Genomic DNA, 18,601 nt, shown 5'->3' on the forward strand with positions numbered 1-18,601 from the left:
AATAAAAGGAAAAAAAACCCACAACATGAAGATTTTCTTGCTCTTGTTCAGACTCCAGTCAGGTCAGAGAACTGCCTGTTTGCAATATTCATGCTATTTATTTCCCCTGAAACAAAACCAGCATGAAACAATGTTGGGATTTTTCTTTTTACTTTGGGCTGGCTTTTGTGGTGAGCATTGTGTTTGCCTCTGCAGCACATTTTTCCATTTGTTTTCATGTACTTTCATAACTCCTACCAAAAAAAAAAAACCAACCAACCAAAAAACTTTTGAAGGATAACTCAGAACAAACCCCCACTTACTTTAACAGTATTTTTCATGGTCCATGTAACATGCACAGCTCATCCACTGGCGCAGTCCTGTGGCTTAAAAGGTGTTTGCTGTATTATCTCACTTAGATAATTATGTAAGCACTGGTGAACATGGCTTTAAATAGTCAATAAAGTAAGGTGAAAACCTGAATTATCTTTGTTTCCACACATTTTGGAATGCTTATAGCAAACTCAAGAAGAAATGCTGACAGAATTATTGTACGTGTGCATTTAGCCCTAAAGAGTCATCTCAGTCCAGCTCCACGGAGACCACAGAAGCCGTTACCAGACCAGGTGTTTTTCACATTCATTAAGAGGCACTGGCCGGCATATATTTCTGTGCAGAAAAATGTTGGGATTGATGTAGACAGGAGACCACTTCGTGTTGTGAGCTCTGATCTTACACCCGCTGTCTCTACGCCCGCGTGCCACAGGGCTACAGAGCAGACCCTCGGCGTGCGAGCTGTGAAGAAGCCACAAAACCAAGAGGCACAACTGCACATATCCGTTAGCCACCAGGAGAAGGGCTGAATTCCTTGTCCCACTGAAGCTGGTAGGAGTCTTCTCATCCACTTCAGTGCGTTGTACTCTGACTGTCTGGTTCTTTGGCTCCAAACCATACATTTTGATCTCTTGAGCAAAAAGAGAGTTCCTGCAGCTGTTGGTAGTAATAAGGCTCTTCAAGTCAGTCACTGGGAAGCAACTTCACTCATCTGTACACACAAAGCCGCTGTAATGCAGGGATGTCAAAAAGCAACCATGGCCGACACCTGCAGACAGGCTGAAAAAGTCAATTCTCATTGACTTTGGGGCGGCCGTTCTGTATCGACTTCCCCAGAGTTTTCTCTGCATGAGAACGGTGGGGTTTAGCCTGGAAAATGCTGGAGCCAGCTAAAGGAAAGTGCAATTATAGCTGCTGATTATAGATGAGGAGTGTCTGCTGGGATCCCCCTTCCTTCCCTTTCCAGCCCAGAGGAGTGGAAAGCAACCAGCATGTGGAGTATGACACAGGTTTAAACCTCTGGTGTCTTTCAAAGGTGGCCAGCTGTAGCTTCAGAGAAAGATGCCACAAGATCTGTTTGGGGTTTCGTTGTTTATTTTAAAAAAGGTGAATTTTATTTTTTCTTGGAACAATGGAGTATGGTGGCTTTTTAAGGAAATGAAGCCTAGATTTTTTTTATTCATTTTTGAATGATAACTAAACTATCACTGCTAGTGGTGAGAGGGCTGCTACTGAGTGAAAGGACAGCAAAGGTTCTTGTGCTTGCCAGCAAAGCTTCTCCTGGGCTGCGTCTGGCTTGGCAAAAAGAGTTCCATATGGTCCCATATATCTGTATGTATATGTGTGTGTGTGTATATATGGAGAGAGAGAGATATGTTCTCTCATGTGTGTATGTACCTATACACCTATATAGATGGGAGTTTTTAAAAACAAAAAACTGAACTCAAGGAAATAAACCACTTATCAGATCCCAAAGGGCTCTGTTGATTCAAAAATATTTTTATTCTGAAATATTTGCGTTATTATTCCCCATGAGCTTAAGATTCAGAAATATCATCTCAAAAGACTGTGTATTTTTTAGGTGTGTGGAGGGAATGCAGGGTGAGGTTAAGTTATCAGAAATGTCAACAACAGGCTACACGAGCATCGCAGCGGTATCTGAAGAGTGGATTGAATTTTATGCTGGGTTCATGGTTTGGTGAAGGGTTTTTGCTGGTGCTATGATGAAAACTGTCCCTCTGCTCATATTTTGAATATAGAACAAGAGCTCTATGGGTGTTTCTTGTCAATAGGGATGATTTCTGGTCTGAGAACAAGGAATCTTTTCTAGCACGTGATGTGAGAGGGACGGGGTGATTAGTTTACTAGCTTTGTGCACTTTGGCCCTTTTACGCATACTAATTAAAGTGGTTTGATGGTAGTTTGGGGATAGTATTAGGATCATCTGTTAGTCAGACTTCAAGTTAATTAACCAGCCAACCAGCTCACACTGGAAGGGGCTCATGTATGATTATGAGTCACCCACTTGGGTAACTGATATTTGTTTATTTTTAGGCAGACTACGAGGCTCCCAGATGCTACGGCAATGGGTTACAGATCAGTACTTTAAATATATGAAATATACTGGTGATTTGGACCTTGCAGATGAGAGGAGTGCCTGCTTGCTCACAGCCTCTCCCTTTGTAGATGATGAGGTCAGGCTCATCACATGAAGGCAAATTCCTTATCCTAAGTATAGTTAAGGCTCACTCCTGAAATATACAGAAAGCATTATTTTGGGATGGATCTGTATGTGCTCTTGCAGCCTTTGACTGGCCCTGTGTTCCCAAAATGAAAAAGTTGGTCTTATCTGTGTAAGAGTATAAATATGTATGGTGCTACATTAATAGCTGCCACAGTTGTTTTGTGCCTTTGTCCTTTATTCTTGAAGCATGGTGCTGGTGGGTCCATCAAAGCATGAGAGGCTGGCAGAAGCAAAGCACAGAAAGCACAGTGGGATTTGGGAACAGAGATGGGGGTCTTTGGGACCCTTGAAACAAGTTGCCTGTCTTTGCAAGGGCTCGCACTGTATAATCCCTTTAATGAATGCATCAAGCCCCATTTCATACTGAATTAAGCTCCTGCTCTTTGCCACCCTAGAGCCATGCTTCTTGCTGCCACCTTAAACACATTTGTGGCCAGCTCAGACCCATTTGTTCTTGTGCCAATGCTGACACAGCTTCAGTAGCTTTTGTTATAGGACATGTCCCAATTTGTTTCATCAGGAGCAGGAGGAAAATTGTTCTTGTCCACATTTCTGTATGGGGAATTTGGAAACAGAAGGAGGGCTTTGTCTAACTGGGAGTCGTCTAAGGCCAGTGTCTCCTTCTCGAGCAGAGTAAGTACTTTTCTTTGTTTCCCCTTCCTTTCATCAATTTTTGCCTCCTCTGTCTTTCTCTATCATACGTCGTTCCCACTGGCCTCCTGTTTTGTTTCCTGTGGCACCTGGCACGTGCATTCCCTGTCACTTCTGTCCTCATTTTGCTCCATTAGCTCTCTGCCATTGCTTTGATGCCCAGGGGTCCTGGAGACTGGCTCCTTTGCCCACGGTGGTTTGGGTTCCCTTTCTAGCTCAGGTCAGGCTCCCTCCCCTCCCGGCCAGGCACTGCACCATCAAGGGCCAGGCACAGCTTTACAGTGGTGGCTGAGGACTTATACTGCTAGTAGCTTCAGCCAGTGCTCAACCCTCAACAGGGACAAGATGTCGCCCATCGTGGCTCTTCAACCCCGTTTCAGTGAAACCATCATGCCTGGCACCCTTAGCTCACCATGTCTTACTTGTTTCTCTCTTCAGGGACCCCCCTGGTGCTGTCATAGTGCATCTCCTATGGGTGGTCTCAAGCCTAACAGAGGGGACCAGTGTCTTCCCAGCTCAGCCATGGAGCTTTGCTGTGGTGGGCAATGAGGAGCACCTGGGAGAGGGAGCTGAGAGATGAAGCCTGCTGCCCCCTTGCAGTAAAGCAGCCACCCATCTTCTCTGCGTGGAAGGGCAACAGCGGAGAGAAAGGTGAGATGGTTTCCATCACTTGTTATTTGCTTTAGGTTTTGAGAAAAGCGTGGGGTAGGGGGGCATAAATGTCACTGATTTCCCTGCAGAAGTGACTTTAGACTATGGAGGGTGATGGGAAGAGAGACAGCCATAGCGAAATGAAGCCCAGGCAGCTTCTTTATATTGCTGTATGTCTTGAGTCCCAAACATTTATCTGTGACTGTGAGATATGGAGCATTACTTAAACTGTGTAAATAATGATTTATTCATTCTTACTCTACGGTCTGGCACACAGAAAAAAAATATGCTGGGAATAAGGTATCATTATGGAAAAGTGTAATTTTTATAGGAATTGCCTTAAGCAAAGAGTTGACTTAATTTAGAATTGCCCTTTTCTGGATTTATGTCTTAATATTGTAATTTTAACATTGGTTTTGTTTCGTGTATTTTGTGTAAGCAGTCACTTAATTTGCAATGACTTTATTTCATTATTACAAAGCTGATTTCCCTATTTTGGGGTATTTGTTTTAGCATTGTAGCTATATGCACACAGTCTTCCCTTCGGTTTCCAGATGGAAACCCCTGAATTGACATTTTCCTGAAGTGGGATTTTTAAAGATTTTTCCCTGAAATTGTTTTGCTGTACACACTTCATGTTTGGTCACTTCTGCAATGAAATTTAATGAGCTTCCCTTCTGGTAGTTTCCAGTGCAATAGTACCGCAGCACGATTCCTATGATTTTGGTACATGCAGCAAGAAGAGAAGATTTTTACATGAACTCTTTCTATATGGTGGTTACAGTAGGATTCGGAAAACAATTTTTGGCAATTATGGTGAAATTAAAGAGATGCCCTCTGTGCATGAGTTCAGGCTCGGGGACAACTTCCCACAGAAGTTTCATCCCAGTCCTTGCAGGGGGGAATCACATTAAGGAGGTTTAGTACTGGGTGATTGGAAAGGGATTTTCTGCAAGCCATGGAAGCCTGGCAACAGCAGCGTGATGGGGGAAATTTTTCTGCATGCCTTCTGGCTCAAGCCAATGGCACAGATCTCATGCTATTACAAACACTCAACTAAATCATCACTGTATTTAATAAACAATTTAAAAATATCAGATGTAGCAAAACAAACATGGAGATTACAGTATCAGTTTTGTTTTTAGAGGTGGCAGAGAACAGAATGTCCTTTGCTTGGAAACGCTACACATCCAGGAAGAAAGCTGCTCCTTTGCAGTGCGTGTCTCAGCTTCTCCAGACTCTGTTTGCAAAGTCTCAGGCACACAAACATGTGCCAATGTTTGTAGGAGCATGGGCTCCCCAGGTCTCCTGGGGATGGTTGTTCTATCTGTCACCTAAATAAAAATCACTCCTGCAATACTCGCATATGATGGCTAAAAAGATTTGGTAAGAACCTAGGAAATAATTGATTCTGATACAGAAAAAGAAGTGCTTTTACTGACCTAGAGGCAGCTGTCCATTTTGAAAAGCAGAGTCAAAAATCACGGCTGGGCTTTGTCTTGTAATCTGTTATTTTAAGGTGGTGACCAAGAAGCAGGTAGCTGCCATGCTTTCCACTTAGACAACTGCAGCCAAGGGCTGGGTTTGGCTGGCTGATGTGTGAGGAGGGATGACCAGCCTCCCACGTCAGGTCTCAGGTTGTGTTGATGCTTGAGTAGTTTGAAAACATACTAATTACCTCTTATTTAATAAAGGAATGGAGCAAACCTCACTTCAATATCCTGAACATCCCGAATATGGCACAATATTAAGTCACTTCTCCAAAGTAACCTTCCAAAGTTAAGCTGCAGATGAGTCCTCCTTTGTGTCAGTGTCCTAATATCCCTGAAGTTCTCAAAGAGTTGACAAGTATTTGTTCTCTTAGGGCTGACAGATGCATTTCTGAGCAGGCTGTAAGGCTTTCATGCAGGTTGCCCCGTTGCCCGCATTTCATGCTCATCTTGTCTTGAGGAGCCACCCTGCTGCTGCCTGTCCCCATTTGTTGGTGTGCTGGTAGGAATGCTGGTGCAAGGTGAGAAGCTTACAGCTGAGATCCTGAGGATTAATTTAGCATGCAGCATGGATGCAGCAGCTCTGGAAAGCTGCCTTAACTTGCATGGGTGCTGTATCCCCAACAGGTGCTGCGATGACAGAGAAATTACAGGATGCCTCACTGTGTTTGGTTTTGCTCCTTTTTCTTTCTACATCTAGCAGCTCTCTTTGGGGTACAGATTTTCTCTGCTGGAGCCATCCTCTGGGAAAGCTTTACAATCCTCTCACCCTGGCTTAGCAATTAAGTGTCTTGCAGTCTGGGAGAGTTCTGAGGTTTTTATGTTTGTAAGGTAGAGATGATCCTCCCGAATGGACTAGATAACCAGATGGATTAGATGACCTCTCAGGGGACCTTCAATCCTTTCTTCTGTCATTACACTCCTCAAAGAGATCCTCCAAGTGCTGGGAGTGGGACTAAGGGCTGCCTGAGGGGTCAGAAGCAAAAAGACTGAAAATGGGTATTTCCACAGAAGGGCAAGAAATGACCCTGACGACTGAAAGGGACTGGTGTCCTTCTGTGAGTGTTTGCAGTTCAAGTCCCCAGTATCACGTGTCATCTCTGGGGGCTTGGGGAGAATCTAGAGAGACCAGCGCACTTTAGCCTCTAGATAACACTCATGTAATTCTTGGGCTCCACACCTCCAAAAAATTGCATTAAAAATCTATTAAGATTAGGTTCTATTTTGGTAATGATTTATTTTTGTCAAGGACTACCGGTTTCATTCTTGGGTTGGTGTGCTCCCTGGCTACCTGTGTTCCTCAGCTTTAACAGCCTCTCAACTCCCGAGGTTTCTCTTGAAGCAATGCCCAGGTTATTAAAAAAAAAAATGACAGTCCCAAAGAAAAAGCAAAGACCAAACCAATTCAGCTTATGAAATTTTACAGGGAGTGGAGGCAAATATTTGTTTAGCTCTGTTTCAGTTTTGTTGGCATGAAGTTAAGATGTATAAAACGTCCTGGAGTTTAAGCTGTCAATCCTTCAGGTCATTTTGCACAGGTGGGTCACTGCGTGATGCAGAAAGTCTGCCTGGCTGCCTTTGCTCCTGTCCCTTCTCCCCCACCAGACCCAGCAGCACCCTCAGCTGTCAGCTCCCTCACCTGGGCCCAGGGCTGAATGGGACCCTTTTGCCAACCTGGTCAGGTGTTTTTATCCTCCTACCATCACAAGGAAGAAAAGGGAACAGCAGCAAGAGAAGAATAAAAATCAATTCTCTTCACTGGGGCCTGGACAAATAGTTGACTCTCTGTCATCTCCAGGTTATTTTTATTCAGTAAAATGGAGCAGAGGAGGCTTTCTCAGGAGACTCTCTTTACTTCACTCTGTACTTCAGGGTCAATGTTTTAACAACTCTTTTTTTCCCTGGCATTTGTACTTTTACAGTAAATATTTCTGCTGGCATGGCTGAGGTGAAACAGGCCCATTAAAATGCAGGGAGGGAGGAATTAACAGCTGGGATCCTCAGCCTGTCACACAACACAATGAACAAAATGCCACCAACATGCACACCAGGGACGGGCGGTGGGAGCTTTCTCAGGGCTGGTACGGAGCGTGCACACAGGCAGCGAGGGGCAGATCCGTACCCAGGGAAGTGGAAAACCACAATCCTGAAAATCCCTCTGTAGCTCAAACCTAACCCAAAGCAGCCCCTTGTTTTTCAAAATGAAAATTCAACAGACACCTGAAGTTCGCGTGTGTGCGCGGAGGCACTGCCCCCCTAAAGCCACCAGCGCGATGCTGAGCTCGTGCCCATGCACCTCCCCGCAGGGTCGGCAGAGGACAGGATCCAGCCCACCTCCGACGTGTCTGTAGCTGTGCTCTCTTGCAAGTCGAGGTGAGGGGACTTGTCCCCTCTCCTGTCCCCTCTTGTGCTGGGCCAAGGCTCTGCTCTGGCGCAGCCACAACAGCCTTGTGAGCAGCCCCGTGGCTCAGACCCTCTCCGGGGGCTGGGGGAGCCAGGGCTGGCTTCTCTCCCGCTGCGCTGCGGGTGGCAGAGGGGAGCTGGCACTGCAGAGGGGCTGCTGCGGCCGTGCTGGCCCAGGGAGGGTCTGCCTGCCCGCTCTCCGTTCGGGGCAGCTGCCAGCAGCAGCCTTGCTTTCTTCCCTGGAGCCCTGCAATCCCTTCCCTGGCGTTTCAGGAGTAGATGTTTGCTCACGCATGGAGCGTGGTGCTCGTCCTCCGCTTATGGGGGAGAACAGCGGCTGGGGATGACTGCGGTGCCAGCCAGAGCAATAACTCTGCGGGCCCCCTGCCCGAGCCCCTGTGGCAGCACGGGAGCAGGATGCGTGCGGGGCTTGCTCCCCTCCCAGCACTGGCCATGGGGGCTCTGCTGGAGCCCAGCCTGGCACAAGGAGAGCTTGTCCTACAAGAGGTGACCACTCTCTGGGAGCTTACACGCTGCAGCAGATTAGAGTATGATAGCTGAATCAGCCTCCCAGCAGCACTGTGCCCACCCTCCACAGCATCCCTACAGCAGGGACGGGATCTGAGGATGTGCAGAAGCTTCTGAACTGTGGCAGTTGTGACAGTCCGCTACGTTAAATTGAAGCAGGAGTGATTTTCGTTTAATAAAGCAGGGTGAAAATGTGGAAATCAACACCTTTAAGGTATTTGGAGTTACACAGGGCAGCACTTGGTTCCTCACACAAGATTTTTTTAAAAAAATAAAAGCAGTGAAAGTATTAAAAATATATGGATGGAGCAAAAGGCCTGTTGTCACAGGCTCAGGGTTCTGTTAAATTCATGCAGCAAACTAGAAGGTCATTAATAAAGGATAAAATGATGAGTGAGTGGGGTTTCTGCCCATCTGGGTTCTGCAGTGGGCACTAGATGAGGACAGATTTCTGGGGAAGCTGTTAACCGTCAGGGCTGCCCTGCCCAGGCTCTTCTCGAATTCCAGAAACCACTAGTTACTAAGATGGGTGTCTTCTACTTGCTCTCAGAAAAAATTATGTAGTCAGGGAAACTGAAGGAAAGGATCTGTCTGAAATCTTCATTTCCACCTGGCTGGGCTTCTACTTTTTATTTTCTTTCTTCCGTCTCCCTGTTTCCTCTTCTGCCCTCTGTATTCTTGTGCCCCTATTTCAAAGTCTGGATTAGGCAGCCAAGATTGCATTTCTGTTAGAGTACTGCGAGGGTGCTCAGAAAGGCTGAGCAGTGCCCTGAACAGCAAAATGCTGGTACAAATCATCTCAGAGGAAATGATAAGAGCATGTCCTGTGCCCTTTCTTTCACAATGAGATGGAGAGGAAGAGTCAGCACCGCAACAGCTACTGTGTTTTCTGTCTCTGCATCTCCTCCCTCTCACTCTCTGTTTTTGCGCTCTTGTCTTTTTTTCCTCTGGAGGAACAAAAGAAAACAACATCTGCTCAGGCCCATTTAAAATAACCTTTTCCCTTTCTGCCAAAATGGACAGTCGTTGTCACCTCCAGTACCTTACAAGAGCCAGCCAAAGAGTGCCTTTCCCCGGTAGCAGGCCGGTCTGTAAGTAGGAAAAATAACGAAGCTCTGCAGATCTATGTTCCTGCCACGTAAAGGGCAGTATTGACTTTCAATTTAATTATGCTCAAATCTACTGTTATCTCTGCATAAAGCATAAACGATGTTGTGCTGTGTGACTTCCATGTTCTTCAGCCCCTCTGCCTCCCTCGCCTCCCCACGGCTGCTCCGCTGGCTTTAGCTGGCTGGCTTTCCTCGTCTTTTCCATTTTCCCTGCATGTTAAAGCTTCCGTGGTTTTCTGCTGTTCCAGGTTTCTCTTGAGATTGTCTTGTCATTTCCTCCTCCTTTTTAACCCATCCCTTCCCCTGACATGACTGTTTGCAGGGCCACGTGAGCTGCTGTTGTAACTGTAAAGAACAGGAGGGCTGTGGTCAACCAGCAACAACTCCCAGTACACAGGGAGCACCAGGGGAAGTGGGGCAATACCTCACCCCACTTTCCCACAACCAGTGATCTCTCAAGGTCTCCTATATCCTCATTAGCCACAACAGACCCTCCAGAACTAGCTGTGCTCCAGAGATGGGACCCATAAACGGTCCTCTGCCACCGTTGACCATTTATCCACTGACTATAGTCCAGCTGGAGAATCTCTTCCTCCTGCTCTCTGCCATTGCACTGCAAGGGCCGCAGCCCTTTCAGAGAGCTCTAGACAGAGCAGGGTTCATCTCGGCTCTCAGTGTGGGGGTGGCACAGCAGCTGTAATGCCAGTGCCAGGGCCCATGCAGCACAGCAACTAAAGGTGCAAGAACTGAGCTACAGCTACTCCTGCCTTGTACTCAATCAGCCCTTTGCACTGTGCAGCACACTTCCTCGGTGGCTGCTATCTCCTATTATACATTTTTAATTGATTAATTTTTCATCCTTATCCTAAGGTCGCACGTTTATGGCAGTCATTGTCAGCACCCCATGTTCATTTCATGTAAAGCTATATTTAGATATTTCCTGGATGACATATCCCTAATGTCCAATATCCTTTTACAGCTCATCTTAAGTCAGACTTTAGACCTTTAGGCTAGGATTTGGTCAGTTCTTGTCTGGACCGTAAGCCACGGTGCTCAGGAGAAGCAATTACACAGCTACATGAGGTTTCCTGGGTTTTTTACACTTTTGTTGGCATTGCATTAGCTTGCCTTCTTCCCTCTACTGCCCGCCCTTGGTATGCTATATGAGTGTGGCCAGGAGGGCTCTCAGTCTTTGGCCACAATGGCACTGCGGTGGCTGTTGCGTATAGTGTGAGCTGAGGCACTGTGTGTACTCACCAAAGCACTGCGCTTCCCCTTTCTTTTCCCTTACAACATTCCCTCCTGCCCTGAGTATTTTAAACCCAAGTGATATTCTAGACATTGGGTGATAGGAGCAACATCATCTGAGGTCAACCTGGGAAGGTCCAAACCACGCTCTTTGCTTCCCGGCGACTGTTTTTTATAAATTCTCTAAGAATTTGATTGTCTGAAGAACTTTACTCTCTGTATTAAATTTGGTGAGATTGGCTAATGGGGGGAAAGAAGATGGGGGGTAGAGATGTGCATTGCCCAGCTGATCTCATGAGCCTTATTTCAATAGCAAATTAGGATAAAATGGGAAAGGGAATAAGAAGTGTTAGAAATAACAGCCTTACTTAATCCTTTGCATATCCAATGCTTTTAACATTTTCTCTCTCTTTCAATACATTAAGGGGGATATGCAGGGCTGAGATTGCTCTGTCTGAAGCCTCGGACTTCATTTACCAAGCTGAGGTTGAGTTAGCACCTCCGAGCCTCTGGGGCTGTGTCTTGCATCAGAAACAACACAACTCGTTATCATCTCTGAACTCCGCTCCTATCAGTTGCTGTGCTAGGTGATGCTAAGTGACACATGGAGGAAAACAGGATCTCTTCCAGAAGATATGAAAAGATAGGTTTGACATAGATTAAATCAATAAGAGGAAGATGGATGAGCATTCATTACCTGTATTTATTGAGGAGACTGTTTTAAGAGAAGGGAAAGTTTACCTTAGGACATTTGTTCCCCTCCTTTTTGTTGTACAGCTGCTTGTCAGTCAGCTCTTTGGCTGCCACAGTTGGGAACGTGTGTTTCAAGGTGAACTGTTGCTTATTTCAGTTTGCCTTAAAATGTGGCTTGGCAAACCAAGGTAGTTCAGGAGATGATTGATGAGCAATGAGGCAAGCACGCAGCAGGGACAGGCTGGACAGCTGGGATGACTTCAGCCACAGTTCAGAGTGGATCCTATCATTTAAAGGGCAGGATTGGGTCGAAAGCAAAAGGGATGCTAAGGGAGAAAGGATGAATATGGGAGAGAGCCCATTTCAAAGGCTAGGATACAGGCTGTGATACAGTAGTCACCATAGTGATGAAAAGGGAGGGAGGCAGGAGACAGGGCAAAGCCAAAGTCAGTTGATAGTAAAAACATTCAAGGTTCAAAAGGCAGCCTGCTGGCTTTGTGCGCATCTGGGGATCCTGAAGACTGGGCAAGCACCAGCTGGCATCTCCATGCCTTTCTGCTGCTATTGGTTTTATTTTGCTAAAGGTACATTTAAGGTTATTGTTTGGACCATCCCATAACAGTGACAACAATGTTTTAGCTAAAGGATATGCACTTTCAATACAAATGACTCTTGGCTAAGCTTGACCAACTTTGTGGCAGGATCGATATGGGAAAAAGTTCCTTGTGGCCTCCTTCCTGCCTTTTACCAGTGCATTTGAATTGTTAGTGCATTTATTTGCTGTGAAGGGAGGACTGCCCTAGTGATGGGGTAATCACAATACAGCTACACACCAGCCACAGCAGGATCTGCAGATCTGTGGTAGACCCCTTGGTCTCCCAATGCCTGGAGATGGTAAGGTAACAAAAGCCACTATGCTGAAGTGCTAGTTATTGAAAATAATCCAAACGAGGCACTGAAAAGAGGAGACACCCTTGGACATACACTACTACTTTAGAAGAGACTGCAGCAATTTAAGACATGATCATTCTTTTATCTGTTTCAGCTGATCATGTTTCTGCCTGAGTTCACCATTGTCACAGCAGAACAGGTCACCTGAGTGCTTCCCATCTGCTCCAGTGCGATGTCTGACCAATCAGTTCTTAGACTGGAGCAGATGAGTTATGCCACAAGCAATTCTGCCAGCCCTGCTAAGGGAAAGCAACAGTTTTCGGCCCAGGAGCTGTAGCTGAAGGACAAGGAGCTAATTCCTTGCGCTTCCACAGTTACGTCTGCAAGAGCCCATCTGACCAAAGCTTTCAATCCATCCCTTCCCATGGCGTAGAGATCTTACTGCACTGTCACCAGGCAGTGCCTTTCTCCTTTCAGAATTCAAACTGCAGTGAGATGCCTGAAACTTTGCCTTATTGTGTTAGTCTGTTGTTGTTTTTGTTGTTTCTGTGTCAGCTGCTGGAGATGACACAAGAGGCAGGGGTTAGAGCACTTGACAAAGAGATCCTTTCACCTCCTGTCTGTCAGCAGAGCATCCAGGCGTAGCTGGAGCTATGCTGGAAGAGAAGACCCTGCAGACCTTTTGAAGCTTCTCTCTGCTGCATGAAATAATTAGAGATTCTTGAGGGAGGAGAAACGGGGAGAATAACTGTTCCAGATATTACAGCACCTGTCTCTGAGTCTCAGCATCCCAGGCCATCCCTAATAATTTAGCTTGTCATGCCTAGTCTTGTCTGTCTTCGTCCTCTCAAAACTTTATTCCAGACAGCAGGGTTTCTCTGAACTGTGGGGAAAGAGACATATAAGCTTAGAGAAAAAAATCAGTCTTACTCCAGTTATTATTGGAATACACCAAGGACATGAAAATTTGACACTGGTATTTTAAATGTTACTGCTATCACTTTGAAGGCTTCAGGATATGTTGTATTTATTCTGATCCTTCAACTTGCAAGTGTGTCTCTTAATGCTTCATGGTAAAATCATCTGTAGGTTTAGTGGTTGGGTTTTCTTTCTTCAGAAATTGGGTGAGATTTCCAAACCTGTTTTCCTTGACCTTCTTCAATGAGGAAAGGCCTTTGACTATGCTGTGGGAAGTTTAGGGATTTTGTGACTATTGCCTAATTTTTTAAGGGTGTAGGATGGACCGAGTCTCTGGATTTACTTCACATTCAATAAAAAACTTCACCAGACTATTCCTCCTATTCCATTTGGGTTGTAAAACCCAGTCTAGCCTTGCAGGAAAGAGGGTATCAAGCCTAATTAGCCCCCTCCCTTTGATCTCTTAAGCAGACCAGAGCACAAGTCCTTTATTCTTGGGTCCTGCAGCTGTAGGCAGCTTTCGGGTCTCCTGGGCCCTCCTATAACTATTAAAAAATGTGCATGTTCTGCAAAGTGTATTATGTGATGTATTAGTGAATTACAGACAAACATACTGACCCTTACTTCTGCATGTAATTTTGCAGTATTTCAATGTTCGTGTTATATGGCCCTTGTAGTATTCCAGTACCAACAAGAGCTCAGATTGCAGCATGATAGTCTTCAATAACCTGCCTTTGGGTTTTTTTTGGCAAAGGTTTCACAATGATACCGTGGTATGGGGCACAGGCCTAGAGGTGAGAGGGACAGAAAGGGAAAGGGAAATTGTGTGAGCAAGAGGGAGGAGAAACAGGAAATAACATGATTAAAAGATGGGTGGTCCTTGGTGCAAAGGCATTGACAGTGCGGAAGGAGAACAGTACTTGAATGGAAAATCCAGAGATGGAGGTTATGGTGAGGCCATTATAGAGACTGGGATGAGGATGAGATCTCTGAGCAAAGGAGAGTGGAGTTAAAACAACGGGAAAAGTGAACAGCATGAGAGGACGTAGGGATGTGGAAAAGACTGAAATACAGAAAGGTCCATTTTAGGGGAATGCCCATCAAGATGTGCAATACCCCCATCAGTGCATGGGAAAGAATTCAGGCTGCTGAACATCCCTGTTCTGCTGTCCATAAATAGCAGTGAAGCTGTGATGGCAGAAGAGGTGCTCTCCCCTCCAGAGTACATAACATTGTAGTACCATGAGCAGATACTCCGTTAGGTTAAGTGGTAAAAGCCTGTGGAGTGGTTCTAAAGGGTCTCCTCTTTCTGAGCATGAGACTATAAATAGTTCCAGATGATACACTAAGAAAAATGTCTTCACGCTTCTTTCCCTCACTCCAAACTAGAAAACTACACGTACAAGTGACAATGAAGTCAAAGTTCAAGTGGTTTAGAAATTCAGATGACTCAGAAAAATGACAGAATGAAGACTGCATTATGATGCAGTCCTTAGTGGGATACTATTCTTTGCAAAGGACTTGAATTTCTTCATTCCACAAGACTGACAGAGGATCCCTCAGTCATTTTGTTTTATCTGCAGTATTTAATGTGTGGTGCCCTACATATTTTATTGTGTGTTATTCAGGCTTGGTTTAAAAGCCGTCTGTTTCCTCCTAAGTAAGGAATGCCATATATTTGTTTTCTCTGGTACAGCCTTCTTTTCTGCCCTTTGAATCCCACCTGGATGACTCTTTCAGGCAGTAAACAGAACTTTAAAAGCGAGTTTGAGGAACAGGTACTCTTGGATTTGGAAGAACTGAGAGTTACCATGCAAGACCTCTACTCCTCTTACTTTTGATCAGTGATGTCATAGCTCAAGTCCCCAAATTTTCTCTAGTGCTCATCTCTGCTGTTCTTAAGGGCTTCACAGACACTCAATTCATCTTCATACCAGCCTGGCGAGGGTTTCATTTTGCTCTGTTATTTTGGGGAAAAGTTAGGTGGGGTTTTAGAAATAAATTTCATTATCCATCTTTCAACTTTGATTATAGGGTGCATCTGTCCAAGCAAAAACCTTGCCAACAGCATGCTAGCAGCATAATGGATAACACCCTCTGATTTTAGATCAGAAGACTGCAAGCATGACTCCTGGATCATTTTTCTTTTGGAGGCCACATGCTTTTCCCCTTCTAATTCCAGATGTTTGAAGGAGGGCATGGTAAACTCTCTTTGCAGTCTTGGATTCCTTACAAGCTGAGTGTGCAAATACTCTATTTTCACCTGTTTTCTATAGGACTTGGTTTGTGGAACTCCGAGTACCTTTTTAAGGTTGAAGTGATATAGACATCTGGAAGGCAGGAGCCTCTTTTGCTGCACACTTCAAATCTAAACTCCAACAGAGTGATCCATTACTAGGAAAGGTAGTGGAATCTGTGGAAAAAGTGTGATCACATCATTAAAGGCTTCAGAATTAATACTCAGAAGCAGGGCAGAAGGGATATCAGTCAAACTGAAGTTGCACACACAAACTTAATTTTAGTACTTCCTCAATTCCCCCGTCACATTGTTCTTACTAGATTTTGATATAAATGCTGGAACTAGAAATGGAATGACAAGTATACTTAGCAGAACTGATATCAATTCACTGCAAAATATATTAGTTGTGACCAATAAAGTCAGGTTATTTCACTGGATTTACTTTGGGTTTACCCTAGTGTAACCCAGAACTGACTCTGGTCCAGTGGATATGGGAAAAGTTACACTTTAAAGAAATAAATCTCACCTATTTCAAGTTTTATTAGCTTCTGTTTCTGTGGTGCCTTTCAAATTTTGTATTTGTCATATACTGGAGCTTGGCTGGATTAAAGCTTTAGTCTTCATTGTGTTACAGAGTTTTTGTAAAGAGTAGATGATGTTTTTAAAAAGCCAAGAATAGACAATACGTGTAATTGTTTGTAGTGGATTACTCTTGAATTTTTACCAATAGCATAGTGAATCTCTATGGTATTGCCAGATTGAATAATTTAAAAATCATGAGTCAGATTTTTTACAAAAAATATTATGACATGGACTTCTGATAATAATGTTTAGGAGTGAATATATGTTCAACTCATTTTGCTTTGCCTTCTGATTTCTGAGCCTTTGCAGTGTGCTCAGGCTATATTTTTAAGCTTTCTATCTACAGCCATAAGAGCAAGAAAATTACTGCCTTTTTGTTTAAATGAAAGAAGAATGAGAGTTTCTCACATAATCACAACACTCCAAGAGCTGGTACTTTGAGGAAAAAGCCTCAAATATCACAAAATTTATAATAAAAATTGTGAGAATTGGCAATGTGTAGCTCCTGAAAGGTATCTGAGTTTAGCTATGCCTTTCTTACAGATAAGGAACTTCCTGAAGTATGTAAAAGATGCAATGCTATACTTTAGCAGCAATACCCTTAGAAATAACTTCTCCAGGGAAAGACGCAGATTGCCACCTTCTCTCCACAACCGCTGAAATGGGAGGCTCAGCTAAAGAAAAAAAAAAAAAAGACCTGAGTCGACACTATGCTACCACAGTACGGACCCGGAGTCACTCCAGGAAAATTAGTGCAAATACCACAGCTTTCCATTTGGGATCTAAGATCAGAATGCTTCCTGATACCTCGGGGAAACTGGAGGAAAGAGGGACGCTTTATGACTCTCTATTATCTTGAACAGCCCAGAAGAGGTTTGGTCCTCCTTCCGCTCTGGATTACGTTGGTTTAATTCTACAGCAACTGCACAGACACATTAGCATACCACAGATAAGGCTGAGGCCAAAGAAGAATCTAGCTTTTTGCAACTTTTAGGTCAGTACAAACATGACATTAGATTTTGTGCATTTTAACTCACATCTGTCTGCAACAGAGGAGCATTTAATTCAGGGCATGGAAGCACTTTTCTCTAATGGCTAGAGCAGACATTGAAGGCTGAACTCCGGAAAGTGGTACAGGATCAGATACGGACTCTTATCTCTCTGGGATATAATCTAGGAAGAATGAAAAAGTGAAGAACCTGGGAAACCGCTGTGGCATGACCTAGTGAATGTTGAAGTCCCATTGTCCCATCTCCCTAGGGACCCTGAGAATTCAGCTATTCCATTTGAGGCTGGACACGGCAGCCAGCAGTGACATTTTTCTGCTATTATTAAAGTGAGAGGGTTGCACTCAGAATATTCTGGGGCTGCTTTGGCTACATCTGGTAAAATGACAAGAGTGCTTGGGACTGCCTGCAGTTTGACAACAGGTTCTGCTCTGTGATTACCTGTTTCCATGAACAAACACATGCAGATGTCTTTTTGCTTTGCAAAGAGTCTTTGTCCTTGTTTTCCATGCTGGCAGCAGATTACTAGGTGTGTCCTGATGAGAAATGATCTCTCCATACATCTTCCGCTGCTCCAAGGGTTCTTTACAGAGTTGCAGCCTAAGCATCCCTCCTGAGTTTCAAGGGAGCTCTCCTCTTGTCACAAGAGCAGCTACAACAAAGTATTACTACCAAGTATTACTACCCTTTGTCCATTTTTCTGCAGGGAGATGCCTGTGGCTGATACACCATCCCATGGATACAGCGGATGACCACCACTGACAGCAGTAGCTCAACCATTTCTTGTGGAAAATCTTCAAGCCAGTTTTGTCAGACACACTCCTTTCCGATTATCTGAAGGCTCCAAAGGAATTTTTCTAGTATTTTGTTGGGGTTTAACTCCCACTGACAACTCAACACCACACAGCTGCTCACTCATTCCCCCCTGGTGGGACAGGACAGAGAATCAGAAAGGTAAAAGTGAGAAAACTCATGGGGGGAGATAAAGACAGTTTAATAAGTAAAGCAAAAGCCACGTGCACAAGCAAAGCAAAACAAGGAATTCATTCACCCCTTTGCATCGGTAGGCAGGGGGCCAGCCCTCTCCGGGGAAGCTGGGCGCCATCACATGTAACAGGTACTTGGGGAGACAAAGTGTCGTAACTCTGAATGTCCCCCCCGCTTCCTTCTTCTTCCCCCAGCTTTATATGCTGAACACAATGCCATATGGTATGGAATATCCCTTGAGTCAGTTGGGGTCAGCTCTCCTGGCTGTGTCCCCTCCCAACTCCTTGTGCACCCCCAGCCCGCTCACTGCTGGGGTGGGGTGGGAGGCAGAAGAGACCTGACCCCGTGTAAGCACTGCACAGCAGTAACGAAAACATCCTGCGCTACCAGCGCTCTTCCCAGCACAAATCGAAACCACAGCCCCATACTACCTACTATGAAAAACCCAGCCAAAACCAGCACATACTGCCAGGTCAGACCAGACTCAGGGTCTGAGCTAACATTTCACCACTTCCACCTCAGGTCTTTCAGCATCTGGAAGAGCAGGAGGGGTTTCTGTGGTGCACATAGCTCTTTTGTGGGTTGATGACAACAGAACTTCTCTGTTATCCTCCCAATATCAAAACAGTAGCCTCTGCAGTGGAATA

The sequence above is a fragment of the Falco punctatus genome (assembly GCF_963210335.1).
Source record: "Falco punctatus genome assembly, chromosome: 7".
Lineage (NCBI taxonomy): Eukaryota > Metazoa > Chordata > Aves > Falconiformes > Falconidae > Falco > Falco punctatus.